The sequence below is a fragment of the Bufo bufo genome, chromosome 4 (genome assembly GCF_905171765.1).
Source record: "Bufo bufo chromosome 4, aBufBuf1.1, whole genome shotgun sequence".
In the NCBI taxonomy this organism is placed as follows: domain Eukaryota; kingdom Metazoa; phylum Chordata; class Amphibia; order Anura; family Bufonidae; genus Bufo; species Bufo bufo.
The window spans coordinates 490,217,442-490,238,615 of NC_053392.1; the positions used below are offsets into that span (position 1 = coordinate 490,217,442).

General features: G+C 41.0%; 1 protein-coding gene across 3 annotated transcripts in view; it reads right to left on the bottom strand.

Moving 5' to 3' along the window:
* LTBP1 (latent transforming growth factor beta binding protein 1) overlaps positions 1 to 21,174 on the bottom strand; it is a 382,180-nt gene that overhangs the window by 156,723 nt on the left and 204,283 nt on the right. The gene's annotated exons all lie outside the window — the stretch shown is intronic.

Genomic DNA, 21,174 nt, shown 5'->3' on the forward strand with positions numbered 1-21,174 from the left:
CTGCAATCAGGCGGGAACCAACAGAATTATAAATCTCTATGATGCTCTGAGTTAAGGTCAGAGGAGCAGAGTCCAGGATATGTGGCCATTATATGGATGAGTTACCCAGCCTGAACACATTAATGTCAAAGTGGCCTAGAGGACTGATAATATTCCTCTTATTTTAGAAACTCCAAGTTTTAGCTTCAAAAATTGCATTTAAAAAAATTGGGAGTTTGGCACAGATTTGGCATAGATGTTCATCTATGGTTTCCATCTGCCCAGGTACAGACAGAAGAACTAGCTGAACTAGCAGATCTCTGATTCACATTGTTACGTGAGGGAAATCAAAGAAAGAGGAAATAAAGCTGTGTTTGGGTGACTACTGGGTGATTATTTTATTGTATGAATGAAAAATGAAAATAATCAGGGTCTTATGTGCAATAACTAGTGCAGACAGCAAGCGGAGCAGTTCTCCAAAGCAACCAAATAAATAAATCCTATCCTAACCAGTCACACAAAAAAGACAGCAACACACTGGCAACTGAATGGCGCATGATGTTGGGCTTTAACCCAGCACCATTGGAAATTTAAGTCACAGGTTTAAAGATCCAGGAATTTGGTAGAAACAGGTTGGCTCCCAAGGAGACGAGACAATCAGTTTATAACCACTTGCTCTGTGGGTGCTGAGCAGAGAACAGAGGCAGTGGAATATCAATGCCTCTATCAGACCAGGCATCCATGGGATTGCCAGCTCTCTTCCATGATAGCAGAGCTGAAGGGTCTTAGGAGACCCTGATCAGCTCTTCTAGGGGGTAATGTACAAATTACCCCAAAAGATAAAGAAAAATTTCTATAACAAAAAATATTGAAACAGCCCTATAATTACATAAAATGCTACAATTATTTTAGCCCAAGAAATAAAAAAAAACAGCATGTGCGCAAAATGGCTGAAGAGTGTCTCGACATTTAGGACCAAAACATTCTGGTCATTTCCTCTTCAATCCCAATACAATTCGTTTTAAGGCCGCAAGTAACTAGGGCCTTTTTAAGTTGCCTTCTGGCTAGTCACACCTCAGCAACAAGATACTACAGGGCTGGCATCATAAATAAAAGTCAAGAATCCAATAAGCTAGACCCAGACCCAAACAGGACGAGTCAGATGGATATAGAATGAAATAGGGCTTGGGGTCATTTCTTGGGGGCTCAGTGGAAGAAAAATATGTCCTAGTCTCTGCTGGCCCCAGCCCCAGATCCTATGCCCATCTACATGAATGTTAAGGTTCTGGTTTACTTTCTATTATTTTTGGAAACTGTTTTGCATTGTATTACTGTATGTCTTTTGTTACACCTTTTTGGTATACACTGTGTGCAGAATTATTAGGCAAATTAGTATTTTGACCACATCATCCTCTTTATGCATGTTGTCTTACTCCAAGCTGTATAGGCTCGAAAGCCTACTACCAATTAAGCATATTTGGTGATGTGCATCTCTGTAATGAGAAGGGGTGTGGTCTAATGACATCAACACCCTATATCAGGTGTGCATAATTATTAGGCAACTTCCTTTCCTTTGGCAAAATGGGTCAAAAGAAGGACTTGACAGGCTCAGAAAAGTCAAAAATAGTGAGATATCTTGCAGAGGGATGCAGCACTCTTAAAATTGCAAAGCTTCTGAAGCGTGATCATCGAACAATCAAGCGTTTCATTCAAAATAGTCAACAGGGTCGCAAGAAGCGTGTGGAAAAACCAAGGCGCAAAATAACTGCCCATGAACTGAGAAAAGTCAAGCGTGCAGCTGCCAAGATGCCACTTGCCACCAGTTTGGCCATATTTCAGAGCTGCAACATCACTGGAGTGCCCAAAAGCACAAGGTGTGCAATACTCAGAGACATGGCCAAGGTAAGAAAGGCTGAAAGACGACCACCACTGAACAAGACACACAAGCTGAAACGTCAAGACTGGGCCAAGAAATATCTCAAGACTGATTTTTCTAAGGTTTTATGGACTGATGAAATGAGAGTGAGCCTTGATGGGCCAAATGGATGGGCCCGTGGCTGGATTGGTAAAGGGCAGAGAGCTCCAGTCCGACTCAGACGCCAGCAAGGTGGAGGTGGAGTACTGGTTTGGGCTGGTATCATCAAAGATGAGCTTGTGGGGCCTTTTCGGGTTGAGGATGGAGTCAAGCTCAACTCCCAGTCCTACTGCCAGTTTCTGGAAGACACCTTCTTCAAGCAGTGGTACAGGAAGAAGTCTGCATCCTTCAAGAAAAACATGATTTTCATGCAGGACAATGCTCCATCACACGCGTCCAAGTACTCCACAGCGTGGCTGGCAAGAAAGGGTATAAAAGAAGAAAATCTAATGACATGGCCTCCTTGTTCACCTGATCTGAACCCCATTGAGAACCTGTGGTCCATCATCAAATGTGAGATTTACAATGAGGGAAAACAGTACACCTCTCTGAACAGTGTCTGGGAGGCTGTGGTTGCTGCTGCACGCAATGTTGATGGTGAACAGATCAAAACACTGACAGAATCCATGGATGGCAGGCTTTTGAGTGTCCTTGCAAAGAAAGGTGGCTATATTGGTCACTGATTAGTTTTTGTTTTGTTTTTGAATGTCAGAAATGTATATTTGTGAATGTTGAGATGTTATATTGGTTTCACTGGTAAAAATAAATAATTGAAATGGGTATATATTAGTTTTTTGTTAAGTTGCCTAATAATTATGCACAGTAATAGTCACCTGCACACACAGATATCCCCCTAAAATAGCTAAAACTAAAAACAAACTAAAAACTACTTCCAAAAATATTCAGCTTTGATATTGAGTTTTTTGGGTTCATTGAGAACATGGTTGTTGTTCAATAATAAAATTAATCCTCAAAAATACAACTTGCCTAATAATTCTGCACTCCCTGTAAATACAAGCATTGTGGTTATTTTCATCAAACTCCCTTATAAGTTCTGTCTTGTGTTCTTGAACGAATCCATGTGCTAAGCTTGAGGCACATAAGGTTACCTGTAGTTTGGGGGAAATAGTAGTGGAATTATGGGGAGATAGGAGGGGGTAACTGAAGGTTTCATGTAACAGCTCTTGAAACAGACCTTATTAGTGGAAGTTTTCGTGTGTTGATAATGATCTATTACTGGGGAATATAAATTTTTTAGATAGATCAGGTGTTTTTTTATAGACCGCAAAGACCAGTCACACCCACATATCACGTGAAGTGAAAATCATTTCTATTTATCTGGGGTTGTTTTGGTGGCAAGCACATGGATTTCTGCAAGCTCCATATTGATAATACGGACAAATGCAGAAATCTCTACAAAAAATGTTGCCCAAAGCGGAAACAATGCCAATATGTGTGTGTATATATGCCTCAGATCAGCTTTTTTGAATGTGAGGTAGACACTGATGCTTTAATTTTCATTACAGGTAAAAAAAAAAAAAAGTATCCTGCTCTATTTTGCGCAATTTTTGTGCGGGATGGCCACACACTGATCAGTCCCACTGAATGGGGCTAATCAGTATACCCAACCTAGGCAGAAAAAGGAGGCTCAGCCTTCTCATACTGAATCAACTACTGACTTTGGCTTCAAAAACTGCAGTATCAGTATCTGTATGCCAAAACCTGAGATGGAACCTATAAAGAAAATATGCAATGGAAACATTTGTACATCTTCTGTGTTTTGGACCAACTCCCGGTCTTGGCTGACAAATACTGATATAATATACTGGTCGTGTGACTTAAGGCTGATGTCATATACAGATTTTTGTGGCAGCCTTTTTGAGCCTAAACTTGAAGGGGGTTGGAAGAGAATGAGAAATATAAAGGTGAAACTCGAAAAATTAGAATATCGTGCAAAAGTCCATTTATTTCAGTAATGCAAATGAAAAGGAATTGCATTAACGCAGCTTAAAATTAGAATTTTGTGAAAAGGGTCAATATTCTAGGCCTTAAAGTGTCACATTCTAGTCAGCTAATTAATCCATGTCCCCTGAGCAAAGGGGATCTCAAAATTGTGACTTTGGGGTTTCATAAGCTGTAAGCCATAATCATCCAAATTATAACAAATAAAGGCTTGAAATATCTCGCTTTGCATGTAATGAGTCTATCTCTTATGTGAGTTTCACCTTTTAAGTTGCATTACTGAAATAAATGAACTTTGCAGGATATTCTAATTTTTGAGTTTCACCTGTAAAATACTTCTCCTTTCTGATGGATCCAGTTCTGGCTTTGGTTTAAAAAACTGCATTAAAAACTGTCCCAAAAGCCTGTGTGTGACACCACCCTTACTATCCACCCAGGTCCCTCATTCAAACTACCTGTCTCTATTTACACTTCACAAGTGTCTTGGAAGAAGAACCCATCCTGTCTTTTGTTCTTGTGGATTTTCCCTCAAGCCATTTTGTTCCCAGTTTGTTTCAAGTATGTTCCTACAGTAGTTCCAAGAGATTCCCCAATCTCGGGGCAGAAGAAAGTGCCAATCTAATCTTGATGGTCTATAGGTAATCGTTATTAGTCCCGAAAAACACTTTTTTACAGAGGGAGCTGCGCACTGCTCCATTAAGTCCACGATGTCTGGAGAACTAGAGTCAAGGAAACAATATTTTGCTATGAAGTTGGACATTAGAGTGACCTCCACATATCATACATTTTTTTGCTTGTGTATAAATCGACTACAATCAGTGGTTTTACAAAGACGTGTCATTGTTCATTGGAGCATGGTGAGTTTACCCTGTGCGCTTGCCTGGTTTGGTTCCCTATAAACAATGTTTAAGTGAAAAAGCTTCTGTAACTTTTGATTAAAAAGGCAGTTTTCAGTTTAAGCCAGCAGGTTTTTAAAGTGAATCTGTAAAAAGCGCTCTCCAATATGAACTTTTGTCTAAGAAAACGATGGAAAAGCTATTCTTGAATTTATGTAAGAAGCAACACAGTCAAAGCAGTGGCATGCATAAAATGTAGAATATTGGTTTAGCAAATGTTATACTGCAGACTGAAAACAGAGGAAATGAAAAACACCACAGAGTTAAAGGAAAATGAAGCAGAACAATACCTGGCGAGCAGAGGACAGGTCTGACAAAAGGGGGGTGTAGATGTGAACCTGCAAAGAGGGGTACGTTTAAGCAGAAATAAGACATAGTAAACATGTAAATAGCAGGCCTTGGCTTTAAACAATTACCTAAGATACAGAATCTTCTACAGTATTAGTGCAGGGCATGCAAAGGAAAATCAAGTTCACTGCCTCCCCTAAGGCTAGGGCTACATGGAGACATGTTGTGTGAGTGCAAGTCTGAAAAAAGTCAACCAAAACATTTGCGCGACTTGTCTGCTATTTGTTGTTGTACTACTATTTTAGAGGTGCAATTTGGCTGTAAAAAAACAAAACAAAACAGCTAATCGGAAACCAGGCCACAGGCAACTCACATTCCAACACGTCTTGTATGGTGGTCTATAATAGCTAAGTCATGTGCAACTTCCAAAAATCCAACAGGGTTCGTTTTTTTGCAATTTCAGTGTTGCCAGACATTGCATGTGGCAAGGTGGCTTTGTGAGTTAGCAAGCTATAGAATGATAACTGGATGTAAACTATAGAACAACATAAAAACATTCTACAACTTGTAAACTAGTGGGCAAGCAATATTAAATTGGAGATCTTCTAGGCAGGGGGGCGTAGCTAAAGGCTCATGGGCCCTGGTGCAAGAGTTCAGCTTGGGCCCCTTTCCCTCAGTGGCCAGGGGAGCACATAGACTTCCTGCTGCCTAAGGCAAAAATTGAACGCCCCCCCCCCCCATGCCAACTTCTTGACCTAACCCCTTCCCTCCAGCCAGAGGTGTAACTTGACCAGCATGCACTTTCCATAATACTGGTGTCTTGCGGCACAAGGGTCTTTGGACCCCCTTAGGCTCCTAGGCCCAGTAGCAACTGCTACCTCTGCACCCCCTAAAGCTACGCCCCTGCTTCTAGGCATAGTTCACACACCAGTGTTAGGGTGTATTCACATGAAATACATATAAAATCTGTCACTAATTCAGCAGCAGAAAACTGACATTTTTGGTGCTGAATCCACATTCAAAACTCCATCAACAGTCTCCTTTTGACTTTAATAGGCGGTTTAAGCTGAGCCAATAGCAGGCCGCAATGGGGACGAACCTCTCTAGCGTCACCCTAAAGCTTAAAGGTAGTCTGTTGACAGCACTAGGTAAGGGTTAGGGAGAGCACCTTTTGTGGAGTTTTATTATTTGTGTGTTGTATGATGTTTTCTTCTACTAGGTTCTGCTCTTGCAAGTACCCAGGAGGTAGTGCTCCACAAAAGCTCCTATTCTCCCCTACCTAGCATTTAAGAATACTCAAAAGCAAAGAAGCAATTTCATTTCTGAATCACTCCAAAGAAACAATATCAAGAATTTGGAATAGCCTAGACAATGTCCTAACTTGACTTCACTGTGATGCTGTGTCAGAACCTTAAATGGGCAGCTAATTCTCAAGAGCCATCCAGCGTGAATTATAGGTATTCTGAAAAAAAAAGAGTAACCCAACATTCCTCAAGAATATTGTGAAGGACTGATCTCTAGTTATCAAGTGTTTAGTTGGAAATGTTGCTGCTAAGAGTAGCACTAAAAGGTAGAAGGTGTAGTGGGCAATTACTCAAAGAATGATATATAATTCAACTGGCGCTTCACCATATATATGAGAGATCGCAGCGGCGTTTATAGCAGACCCGTACCTGCTATGAAGGGTATTGTGCAGACGAGCTGTACGAATAACAAATATAGGAAATAAATGTAACACTGCGCGCTAACATTGGGTGATTGTATTATATAAGAATAACTAGCCACAAACTGAAAAAAACATCTACCACTCTGGCATACAGTGCCGCAAAAAAACCACTAGATGCGTATAGGTCCTACCTTAACGCACGTGTGTTTGTGGCGGTGCAATGTTCTGCAGAGGTCCTCCTCTTGTATTCTCTACGCAGAGTGAGAGAAATGGATCCAAGGGGAGGGGATGGCCAGCATGGACTGGTGAGTGTAAGAATATTATAAGTATTGGGAAGCTCGCCCCGGCCGGTGGCAGAGTATTCCCGTTACCTGTAGGTTAGTGCTCACGTCTGAGCCAGTGACGTCACCGCTAGTGAGTTACGGGTTGTAGTGGGAGTCAAACTTCCAACGCGTTTCGAGTACGGGCGGTACTCTTCATCAGGGAACGTTACACCCACTACAACCCGTAACTCACTAGCGGTGACGTCACTGGCTCAGACGTGAGCACTAACCTACAGGTAACGGGAATACTCTGCCACCGGCCGGGGCGAGCTTCCCAATACTTATAATATTCTTACACTCACCAGTCCATGCTGGCCATCCCCTCCCCTTGGATCCATTTCTCTCACTCTGCGTAGAGAATACAAGAGGAGGACCGCTGCAGAACATTGCACCGCCACAAACACACGTGCGTTAAGGTAGGACCTATACGCATCTAGTGGTTTTTTTGCGGCACTGTATGCCAGAGTGGTAGATGGTTTTTTCAGTTTGTGGCTAGTTATTCTTATATAATACAATCACCCAATGTTAGCGCGCAGTGTTACATTTATTTCCTGTAGTGGGCAATTAGTTTCTCTTATGGGAAATATACAGATGTTGCAAGTGTTAACTAGACAGTTAACACATTAAATACAAAGTTACAGCAAAAGTTAACTTTTCCAATGGCTTTGAAGTTTGCTGCAACTGTGTATGCCAAGTTAACGTTTTCTATTTCTACAAAATCCTGGAGAATGTCACTCCAACAATAAATGAAACGAGCATTTAACTATATTTTACTTTATTAAATTCTATTTGAACATTTTAATATTTTTGTGATAAATATGCAAAATTTGAGGAAATCAGGATAATTTTAACGACAATGTATGAAACTGGTCCAACTCTATTTGTTACAGTAATGAAAGATTGTGGTTAAGACAGGTGAAACATTATACTCATCATAGCCTGAAACGCTGCGTTCAACCACAACTGCATAACTTTCTAACATTTGTTCTTCAAAGTCACTAACCCGTAATGTCTTTTGAAATGACGACTGAATGAACCAGAGGAATGTCATGCTCATTCACTCACAAGACTCCACTCATCTCTCAAGCGTATGAATTATTAGTCATATGTGACAAAAGAGAAAGCGAATCGTTAGAACTCTTGTACATGATGGAATGATACCCACACATCATAAAACATTATACTCAGCGTCTGAAGTTATTTCCTGAATACATATGCTCAGTAATAATGTATGCTGTATCCTCTTATTCCGAGCAATGTGTGCAAGGAAGCATGACTAAAACACATATCATACTGTTAGGGCCTTAAATGTCAAGGCTGCCATGGAATTCATACATTCTGACATTAGCTTCTGCTTATTTCCTCCTAAGTCTAAATGAGTACAGTGGAAAGTTTGGGAGTCACCCGACAAGGTGAAATGAAATAAGAAAATAGAACAAACACAAGACAAATAAGAATAAAGTAAGGCATGTACATGTACAGCACATGGTGTCTCTACCAAGCTTTCTCAGTAAACACACATTTTTCACAGCCATTATCAGTACTTGGCAAAGGTAAAGTAAAGATAAAGAAATTAAAACAGTATAAAAGGGTGTTCTTATTACAAAGTAGTCCTCCAGAAAAAGACTTTACGTTTCAGATGGCAATCATCATCCCTTCATTTAATTTCAGACCCCCAATATTCTGTGTACAACCTGAACCCAGTTTCAGACTTTTCTCATGTGGGCGTGCCCCTCCCATGAATACATGTCCAGGAAAAGGATGAGCAAATCGATTCTACTGGCTTGGAATTTGTCCCAAGTTTCCCAAAAAGTTAGGATTCTAATGAACCCAATTTTTTTGTGATTTGTTTCAGGCGAATGAGAGAGTTGTGTGTCAACTAAGTTTTTGATGGTTGTCTCAAAATGTTCAATCAGTGATTTTTCATAATAAGATTTTCCGCTAGTGGTAGCCTCAAACTTTTCAATCAGTGCTTTTTTAATAATAAGATTTTTTATCTATTGCCGTGCTTAAGCTTCATAGATAAATTTCCGCATATTTTTTTTTATCCAATACGTTTTTGGTATCTTCAAACTGTTCAATCAGTGCTTTTTCATAATAAGATTTCCCTATGGTAGTAGCTTCAAACTGTTCAATCAGTGATTTTTCATAATAAGATTTTCCTATGGTGGTAGCTTCAAACTGTTCAGTCAGTGCTTTTTTATAACAAACTTTTTTTTATCTATTGCTATGATTGCATCCCCATATAATGCTTCTCTGGAAAAAAAAGACACGCGATTCTCCTTTCCAAAACTGAGTGTCTAGCTGAGCTAATGGAGCATCTCCTACTAGGAACATAGTTCTTCCTTGGTAACTATCTTTTAACAGAGATGAGCAAACAAAATTTGCTTGGCTGCCTGAGAGGCCTTGGTTGAGGTATTATTTCTCCTTATGGAGGGTGCTGAGTATGCATGAGCAGTATCGTAAGCCAGTCAACTCTCCTCTGCATTTCTGGGAAAAATATGTGAAAATTAGCACATCTTACATCAGGCTTAGGGAAATTAATTTGAATATCTTTCCAAGAAACCCAGAGGGGTGTTTCCTGGCCTACAATACTGTGCACATTTACTAGGCATACTAGACACTCTGTGTAATGAGAAAAAGTACTTCCAGACAATGCATATATCGCCCAGAAAACTAGAGTAGCATACTAGGCTCTCTCCATGTCATACACTCTGCAGAAGCAAAATAGTACAATAATTTAAAGGAGTTGCCCTGCCATATACAATACTCACAAAAAGTTATGGATATTTGGCTTGTCTGTGAAATTTCAGGATGAACCTAAAATGCACGCTAACCTTTACAGGTGAACTTAAAGGGTTGTTTCACTTCAGCAAGTGGCATTTATCATGTAGAGAAAGTTAATACAAGGTACGTACTAATGTATTGTTATTATCCATATTGCTTCCTTTGCTGGTTGGATTCATTTTTCCATCACATTATACATTATCCATCAGGGACCCGTTTTTGCACGCTATAGGAAAAAGTGCGAGCCTCTCTGGTGGCCAGGACCATGGGACCGCACATAGGCTGGTGCTTTTTCCTGTAGTGTGCAAGCACGGCCACTGCTGATGGATTGCAGGGTGGACGTAACTACGGAAACGAGCAGCATATAATGTGATGGAAAAATAAATCCAGCAAGTAAACTAAGCAATATGGATAATCACAATACATTAGTAAGTGCCTTGTATTAACTTTCTCTATATAATAAATGCTATTTGCTGACGTGAGACAACCCCTTTAATGTCACCTTCTATAAACTTCTGAATGCAAATGTCCAACTGTTCAATGTTTCATTGCTTTTTGCACAACTTGCAAAATTCCTGGTTTAATTAGAATTGGTATTTAAACAGTCCTCCTCATCATACCGCTCACATTTTGACATCATGAGAACAAGACAACACCTGACAATTTATCAACAGTACCTCGCCATTGCGAGGCTTCAAGCAGGATGTTCTCAGACAGAAGTGGCCACTGAGCTTAGAGTGTCACAGAGTGTCATAAGCAGGTTGCAACAGAGATACAGAGACTGGAAGAGTCACAGAAAGGCATAGAAGTGGACGTCCTTTGGTCACATCCCACACTGATGATTGCTTCATTGTGAACAATGCCCTGCGGAACCGGATGATGAATGCCACACAACTCCAGGCACATGTAAAGAGGTTCTGCAGTTTTTTTAAATTGATTATCTAACCTCTGGATAGATCATCAGCATCTGATCGACAGGGGTCCGACCCCCGGGACCCCTGCTGATCAGTTGTTTGAGAAGGCAGCGGGGCTCCAGGAGCGCCACGGCCTTCTCACTGTTTACCGCAGGCCCAGTGAGGTCACGACTAGTATCAACTGGCCTGGGCAGGGCTAAGCTTCATTTAAGTGAACAGAGCTTAGCTGCGCCCAGGCCAGTTGATACTAGTCGTGATGTCACTGGGCCTGTGGTAAACAGTGAGAAGGCCGTGGCGCTCCTGCAGCGCCGCTGACTTCTCAAACAGCTGATCGGTGGGGGTCCCGGGGGTCGGACCCCCGCCGATCAGATGCTGATGATCTATCCAGAGGATAGATCATCAGTTTAAACAAATTGCAGAACCCCTTTAAGAGAGGCGAAAGGCACCCAAATGTCATGTCAGACCATTCGAAATAATTTACATCAGCATGGTCTAAGTGCTAGACGGCCTGCAAGGATACCTGACCACACCATCAGGCACAAGCGTCATCATTGTGCATGGGCCAGGGAGCTTCTAATCTGGACGAGGGACCAGTGGACCTCAGTTCTATTTACTGATGAAAGTCGATTCACGCTAGGCAGAAATGATGGCCACCAACGATGTTGGAGACATCAAGGAGAGCACTATGCATCAGTCATTATTGTCACCAGACGGGCCTTTGGTGGTGGTGGTGTTACAGTGTGGGTAGGTATGTCAAGTCAATACAGAACTGCCCTACACTTTGTAAATGGTACAGTGACAAGCCCATACTACTTGAATAACAACGTTAATCTAGTCACTGTGCCTCTGCATGAACAACACATACCTAATTTCATCTTCAAGGACGACAATGCGCCAGCTCATCTAGGTCATATCATTAGGAAAAGGCTATGGAGACTGAGGCACCTCAAATGGAGCGGCCTGCACTTTTTTGAGACCTGAATCCCACTGAAAACCTATGGGATCAGCTGAGTTGAGGTGTAGAGTGTCGTAACTCTGTACCCCAGAACCTCAATAACCTGATGGCTGCCCTTCAAGAACAGTGGGTTGCCATGCCTCAGCAGACAATAAGTCGACTTGTGAAAAGCATGAGACGTCGTTGTCAAGCTGTAATTGATAGTCAAGGCCGCATGACAAGTTTTAGAGACATTGACATTTTTTGTGAGGTATACCCACCACTGTTGTCGGCTTTCGGTTCAATAAATTGTTTGAGATGAGGAAATCACCATTGCATGCGTCTACTTAAATGCCCTACTTTCATGATATAATATCACTGTAGCGTGAACTTTTTACGTTTTCAATAAATTTCACATGAAAGCCAAGTATCCCAAATTTTTTGTGAGTAGTGTATATTGATGACCTATTGTCAGGATGATTCTTCAATATCAGATCAGAGGGGGTCCGACACCCGGCAGCTGTATGAAGAGGAGGAGGTGCTCTTTGTGAGCGCCGCTTCCTGGTCATTACACTATGAGTCGTCTCCTGTGGAGAGACAGCGTAGTGTAATTACAAGAACTAGCTCCAAGTGAATGGAGCAAGTACTTGTCTTTACACTGCACTTCTGAGATGAAGTGCAGTGTCATATGGAGCGCCACCTCCTCTTCTAACAGCCGATCGGCGGAGTGTCGGACCCCCACCGATCAGATATTGATGACCTATCCTTAGGATAGGTCATCAATATATATGGCAGGACAACCCCTTTAACGGAACACTATTTAGAAAGTACTGTACATTTAGGGAGCAAATGAACAAAAAAGAAAACTGATGCAAAGGTGTCCATAACCTTTAAAGGAAATGTACCACCTATCATTTTTTACTAAATAAAACAAGATACTAATTCTTTTTTCTCTTTTTTCTTTTTATTTGCTTTTTGATTGTAGAGTTCTTATTCTATTTTATGTATGTTATTATGGGCACAGCCATCTTGCCTGAGCTATTGTTCTCACACATGTGCTTTACAGCAGCCACACTGACCGTAGGAACCTATGGTCTCTAGATGACTCTTTGATTTCTATGGCAAAGATTTCCAGTCAATCACATAATGTGAATGTGTTATCTATATATAGGTGTACTGTACATTTACCTGTCATTTTAACCTTGTCTGTAAAGTTAATGAGAAGACTGCTGAGAAGCGATCTCTATGGAATAGGAATTGTCTGCCTGTTAAGAGGCTCAGCAGCCAGAGTGAAAACTGCATTTCAGATCTTAGCACAGATAAAAAATATGTTTATCATTAAAAAATAACCAAAAAAAACGGATATTTTCTGATCACACATTCCTTTTAATGGTGTTAAAACACAATACAGATTTATCAACTATCCACAGGAACATAGGAATCCCTGCGGTCAGATCTACCAGTTCATTCATTTTTATGGACATGACATAAAAGGACCTTTGTCAGCCTCACAGATGTGAATGGAGCAGTGAGCCGACATGCACTGGAACTCTAGAGGGGACTCAGAGACCCTTCATTCTTGGGATAGTGGAGGACCTTAGTGGGTTGGACAACCATAATCCGACATTAAAGGGGCTGTGCAGCAATATACACTGAAGACCTATGGTAAGGATAGGTCATCAATAGGATATCTCAGAACCCCCACCGACCAGCTGTTTGAATAGGACGCAGTACTCTGTGCGAGAGCCGCTTCCTGGTCATTACACTATGTGTTATCTCCTGTGGATAGACGGAATAGTGTAATGATAAGTACTCACTCCATTCAAGTGAATGGAGTGAATACACGTACTTGTCATTACACTGCACTTCTGAAACGACTAAGGTGTTGGACCCCCGTCGATCGGATATTGATGACCTATCCTGACGATAGGTCATCAATATATGTGGTAGGACAACCCCTTTAATATATAATCATTAAAAAATAATCAGTCATATGAATGAACACTCAAGCTGAACTCCTACGCAAATAGGTTACAGGGTAGGAAATTCATTACTGGGCCTGCTACTAGTTATAGTATGGTTAAAAACAGACAAGTTAAACCAAGGGATGGGTGGGGATGAGAATTTAGAAAAGGGAATGAGAACCAGACTGACACATTTACATAGACATTAATGTTATTTCATTTTAAGAGTTCATGCTGGTTCATGTGAAAATTTCACAGTCATTTTCTAACTCATGTACCGCCTGTATATTGAATTATTGACATGTCCTATTGTAAATCCCTCATTTTGTGGACATATTCCAACGAAGGATCAATCCATCTTTGAAAAAGTTGAATCAAATATGACCATTTAGTAGGTGGTAGTAGGTGACCATGAGAGGCATCACAAGATGGCATGTGCTTTTCCTTTCCAGCTTTAAATCCAGACGTGATATTAGTTACCCAAGTTAAAACTCACAAATGTATTTACGTCAGAGTATATATTAACTTGTATAACAATAATGAATATACACCTGCGCTGCCGCTTTTTTCTGTGTGTCTTACTTCTCCAATGTCAATCCGAGGAATCGCTGCTGGTTCTCCAAAAAGAGTCTCCTGCCCAGGCTCACAAAGATATATACATAGGGTAATAAGTGGTTAACTAAGTTAACTGGATCCCCGTGCTGATAAAGACACTTCCTTCTATTGATATATAAAGATACATTTCGTGTATAGTTAATAAAGATGCTTTCTCTTATTGATACATATAGTCCAAGTTAGTTTATATAAGTTCTCACCTAACAGTGATGTTCCAGAGGTAGTTGGTGGTATAATGCAGGTAATCTTCTCTTATCTTCCTGAGTGTAGATGTTAGAAATCTGAATTTACTTTCTTTCCCTCTCCTGCGCGCGCCGCTCCAAATGACAGCTGGCGTACGCGCGGGAAAGCAGACAGAATTCCGTCTGGGAGCGTTCCCGTGTGACGTCACACTTGCAAGTACAGATGCTTCCAAAGGAAAAACAACCTCCAATGCGTTTCGGGACATACGTGTTTCTTCGTCAGGGATAGGTAAGTATCTTAATCCTCCTGGTTAAATAATCATCCCGTTCCCATGACAACTCCTGAATGATTCAGTGGGATTAACTATTTGTCTACCTCTATTTGTTTATTGCCACCATATTTTCAGTTGTCAGTTTTCTAAATTATAAAGATTTTAAGAGATCTTTGTAGTGGCTTCTCATGAATATTTCCCAGAGGTGCATAATTAATGAAATGCAAACAGTTCAATTTCTTGATTTCTTTATTAACTATACACGAACGGTATCTTTATATATCAATAGAAGGAAGTGTCTTTATCAGAGCGGGGATCCAGTTAACTTAGTTAACCCCTTATTACCCGTATGTATATATTAACATGTCATGTATGATTACACTAAAAAAAGGCATAATATTTTCTCTCTATATAATTATTTTTGAAAGATTGACATGAGTCACTAATTTAAGACTTCCAAGATACCATCTTTGGTCTATCGTCGGAGAATTCTAAGATTTCAGTTCACCAGTTTTACATAGCACCTACTGGAAAACCAGCATTATAAACGGTTTATCTTTCAAGGTTTCCCTTGGCACAGTTTTCATGCCATAAATTAATCAGCAAAGTTCATTTGATGGCAACCATCTGAAACCGAGACATCTGTATGGGAGCCAGCCAAGAACATTCAACTCAAACAAGAGCTTCAGAATAAAGGACCTACCTGTACCATAGCAGTCTTTTTTTAGACAGATTTCAAGATGTTAACATTAGAGCAAAAAAAAAAAAGAACCTGGACCAACCTAATCCTATAAATAACCAACTAGCATAAAGCATGATACTAATTCATAATGAAAGGAATACCCATGACAAAGGTTCACTTGCTATAAACATTGGATGTATGTTTTAGATCAAGCTTCAAGTCAGCTTTCCCTTTATGGGTCTGGGCTTTGAACCAGCAACACTAAGTATTCAAAAATGCATACAGTTTAAGAAATGAACTATAATACTCTAGTAAATGAAGACAAACAAAACATATATTGTGGTAAAACACTCCATAAGTAAAGGAAACCAGCAATGGTGTGAGTATTGGGTTCCAAGAATAAGGTTTATATGCACCACAAGTAAAATGTGTATTTTGTTTCATATTGTTCCTGCTTCTACCAAATACATTCACTTTATAACATAAAAAACCTGTAACTAACAATAGCAATAAGCTATTTCTTTGTATCATGAAATTGTCAGAGATATCCCTGTATCGAAAACCTGTGTTAGACATCCCTGTATCGAAAACCTATTGATCGACCTACATACCTCAAATGGGACAGCTTTCACCCCAAACATATTAAAAAGTCCATCATCTATAGTCAAGCCATCAGATATAACCGAATCTGTTCCAGTCCATCAGAGAGGGATTAGCATTTAAAATATCTAAAAAGGACATTTTTATACCAGGGCTATCATCCTGCTTCAATTGAAGATCAGATCACAAGAGCCACCAAGATCCCCAGAAGTCAACTTCTCCAATACAATGAAAAGAAACAGAACCAGCACATACCTCTGGTTGTGCAAAAAAATTACATAATGTCCTACGTAAGGATGAACGACTAAAAACAATCCTTCCAGATCCCCCCTTGCTAGCTTACCGACAACCTCCAAATCTAAGGAATATTCTGATCAGATCAGGTTCAAGGACATGTACCACAGGAAAAGGAACCCATCCCTGTAATATAAGAAGATGCAAAACCTGTTCCCATATAATGAAAACAGATAAGATCCGGATCCCCAACACACAGCAGGACTATAAGATCCCTGGGACATTCACATGTTCTACATCTAATGTTGTTTATCTGATTCTCTGTACTAAATGTCCTGTTGGAGGCCTCTACATTTGAGAAACAGGCCAGAAACTCAATGCAAGGATGAGGTCCCATCGCCACACAATTAAAGACAAGAAGCTACACTTTCCTGTGGCTAAGCATTTCTGTAGCCCAGGACACAATGCAGAACACATAAAAGTTCTTATATTAAAAGGTAACTTCAAATCCCAAAGAGCTAGAAGAATTTGGGAATACAAATTTATAACACTTTGAATACAAATTTATAACACTTTGAATACTGGACTGAATTTGTCCCCGGGATTTATGACACACTACAAGATCTAAAGAGTCTTCTGTAGACACCAGGTCTCTGAGATAACATCAGTTTAGAGACCATAAAACTTTCACACCGCTTATTTGCAAGATAATTAAGGACTCATTTTCAAGATCTTTGATATGTTGTTCTGTTATTTTTCAAATGTCCATTCATTCCCCCATGTCTCTGTTCTTATTGTATATATATTGCCGTTCCTTCATATATTCTTGTAGTAAGCCTGATGAAGGGACTGGTGATGTCTCAAAAGCTCACTATGTAACATCATTACTTCTATTTTTGTTAGGGTACTTTCACACTTGCGGCAGGACGGATCCGACATGGTGAACAGCATGTCGGATCCGTCCTGCGGCTATTTCGCCGTGCCGTCGGACCGCCGCTCCGTCCTCATTGACTATAATGGGGACGGGGGTAGAGCTCCGGCACAGCACGACTGTGCACGGCGAAAGCCGCTGGACTAAAAAGCCTGACATGCAGTAATTTTAGTCCGGCAGCCTTTCGCCGTGCACCGCCGGAGCTCCGCCCCCGTCCCCATTATAGTCAATGGGGACGGAGCGGCGGTCCAGCGGCACGGCGAAATAGCCGCAGGACGGATCCGACATGGTGAACAGCATGGCGGATCCGTCCTGCCGCAAGTGGGAAAGTAGCCTAAGCCATTAAAAGGTATCAAACCTGCAATACTCCTATTTTGTTTCTCTTAATGAGAGCAGTAAACTAATTGTCAGAGATGTTACCCTTATGGTTACTGCTCACTACCATGCCAAGTTAGTGTTAGGCAACATTCACACCACAGTGGGAAAAAACAGCAATTGAAAATTAATTTTAATGGGCGTAATTTTCACTGATGCCATTCTGAGAAATTGTATTTTATTGGGAATTTAGGTGATAGATCAACACAAACTAGCAAGTATGTGTGAAGTGAAAAGAAAATATAAATGCTTTTAAAAAATTTTAATGAATAAAGATCTGGAAAGTGTGGCATGCATTTGTATTCAGTTCCCTTGAGTCAATACTTTGTAGGACCACCTTTCACTGCAATTACAGGTATTTTGGTGTATGTTTCTACCAGCTTTGCACATCTACAGGCTGAATTTTTGGGCCATTCTTCTTTGCAAAATAGCACAAGCTTAGGCTACTTTCACACTAGCGTTCGGAGCGGATCCGTCTGATGTTTCATCAGACGGATCCGCTCCGATAATGCAGACGTTCGCATCCGTTCAGAACGGATGCGTCTGCATTAAAACTTAGAAAATTTTCTAAGTGTGAAAGTTGTCTGAGCGGATCCGTTCAGACTTTACATTGTAAGTCAATGGGGAACGGATCCGCTTGAAGATTGAGCCATATTGTGTCATCTTCAAGCGGATCCGTCCCCATTGACTTACATTGTAAGTCTGGACGGATCCGCTCGCCTCCGCAAGGCCAGGCGGACACCTGAACGCTGCAAGCAGCGTTCAGGTGTCCGCTCACTGAGCGGAGCGGAGGCTGAGCGCTGGCAGACTGATGCATTCTGAGCGGATCCGCCTCCACTGAGAATGCATTGGGGCCAGACGGATGCGTTCGGGGCCGCTCGTGAGCCCCTTCAAACGGTGCGCACGAGCGGACACCCGAACGCTAGTGTGAAAGTAGCCTTAGTCAGATTGCACGGAGAGCCTCTGGGAACAGCAATTTTCAAGTCTTGACATAGATTCACAATGGGATTTACCTCTGGACTTTCACTGGGTCATTGTAACACATGCATGGCTGTATGTTTAGGGTCGTTGTCCTGCTGGAAGGTGAATCTCTGCCCCAGTCTCAAGTCTTTTGCAGCCTCTATGAGGCTTTCCTCTAGGATTGTCCTGTATTTAGCTTCATCCATCTTTCCATCAACTCTGACCATGTTTCACGGTGGGGACACTGTGCTCAGGCTGACGTGCAGTGTTCGTTTTCTGCCACATACAGCATTTTGTGTTTAGGCAAAAAGTTCAACTTTGGTCTCAAATGACCAAAACACCTTCTTTCACATGTTTGCTGTGTCCTCTACATGGCTTGTGGCAAACTGCAAAAGACACTTCTTATGGCTTGCTTTCAAAAATGGCTTTCAAAATGACTACGGATTTCAGCATAGAGGGGTAAAATCCATGGGGAACTGACTGAAATCCAAGGGGAACGGACTAAAAACTCTAAATGTATATAGCATGTCGCCGCATTGTGATTGATGGCTCTGCTGTGTGTGGAAAAACAATTACGCACACTGTTTTCAATAAATATATATACAAATTTTTTCTGCATTGTTAGAGCAGAGGGGCTCAATTACCTACAGGGATTAAAAGTAATTCACAACCTCTGGAGAAATCGTCTCCGCTCCAGCCACATGCTTCATAGCTCTGCCAATTTCCTTAAATACAGTAGCATGATTTGGCAGCATGTTTAGCATAACGCTTGTCAGAAAGGAAATCAGACTTACATAAGGTATGGTCCTCAGACCATTTTTCCAAATAAGGACTGAAAAGCTGTGAGTGAAAGTTGTTCCAAGAAGCGTATATCTTTATCAGACAAGCACAGTTCCTGAATTATCTCAGAAGTTAGTTTTCTTCAATATTGCTAGTTTTATTTCACCTTGTAACTATAAATTAACAAGGGATATATATTTTTTATACTATATTTTTGTCCTTAGGCCACCTACACATGATGCGTATTGCATGTAGATTAACTGTGTAAATACAGTACCAGCTAAAGAGACGAGACTTTACAAATCTCATACATTGTGGGCATTTTCGCATGCAAGCTGACCTACCGTGAGGATCTAGGAATCCACAGCATGTCAATTCGTGATGCAGATTTTCACTGTTGATCTTTCTAGGTCATATTTAAGGCAAAATCCATCTAACACTAGCAGATTTGCCATGGATTAATAAAAAAAATGCTGTAAAATCTACATGGAGAATCAATTGACCTTAAAGGGCTTCTGTCATCAGGAACATCTTTATTAAACTGGCTGACTTTACACATGTGCTAATGTCAGCTGAAGCCAACAGGCTTTTTTTCTTCTTTATATGTTCCTCCGTATTTGTGAAAAATAACTTTTTTATGCAAATGACACTCTTGGAGCAATGGGGATGCTGCCCCTACTCCTAGAGGCTCCATTCTCCCTCCTCTGGCCACGCCCTCATCATGTTGATTGACAGGGCCAGGCAGGGTCATGTGATAACGCAATCAACCTGATGCGGACGTGGCCAGAGGAGGGAGAACAGAGTCGCTAGGAGTAATGGCAACACCCCTATTGATCCTAAAGGGTCATTTGCATAAAATAAAAGTTCATTTTTCACAAAAACGGAGGCACACGGAAAGAAGGAACAAACATTGTTGGCTTCAGCTGACTTCAGCACATGTGTAAAGTCAGCCAGTTTAATAACAATGTTCCTGATGACGGAAAGCATTTAAAGGGTCAGTAACTTTTCACAAAACTTTTGATATGTCATAGAGACATATAAAAAGTTGTCAACGGTGGGGGTCTGAGTGCTGAGACGTCCACTGATCCCCAAAATAAGGGGAGAGAAGTGCACGCATATCGCACGCTCTCGTCTCACTGCTGAGGACGGAATTGACACAGGCCTATAGACTTCTATGGAGCACCTCTCGTGCAGGGAGGAGAAGAGAGCTCAGCACTAAGATCCACAATGATCACAACTTTTCACATGTCTCTGATATATCAAACATTTTGTGAAAGGTTAGTGACCCATTATATAGTTCATGCCAGTGGCCAGCTGATTTAGGGAAAGGCAAAAATGAATAGCCAGCTGTTGAATGGCATATTTTTTTCTTTTGATCTCCCTTAGTGCACAAAATTAATTCAGTGTCTCTCTGATCTGATTTCACGAGTCAACTAATTTTGTGACCAAAAGTGATATCGTTCCACCACAAGATTCTGTGTAAATTAGTCAGCTCTTGTGGGATTGCTTGTTTAAGACCGAGCAGTAACAGTCAAGCAGCTGGAACCTGTAAGTCAAGGAGTATGTAAAACCAAGTCAAAACTAAGGCTATAGACACTCTGGCACTTTGATTTCTAAATGGAAAGTTAAAGGGAATGTGTCATCAGAAAATGACCTATTGTTTAAATCCCATTTTTATGTCTAATATATTTATAAATAATTTTTGATGATGTTACCATATTTTTGGGACTATAAGACTCACTTTTTTTCCATTATGGAAGTGGTCATCAGCATGCGGGAAGCGTGGGGAGCAGTGAGGGAAGAATTGGTGGCTCTACTCATCCTCCCTGGTCTTCTTCCGGGTCCCGCTCTGGACTCTGTTCTGACTGCATGCAGCACCCAGATGTATTAAACGTAGGTGCGCACTATGACCTGA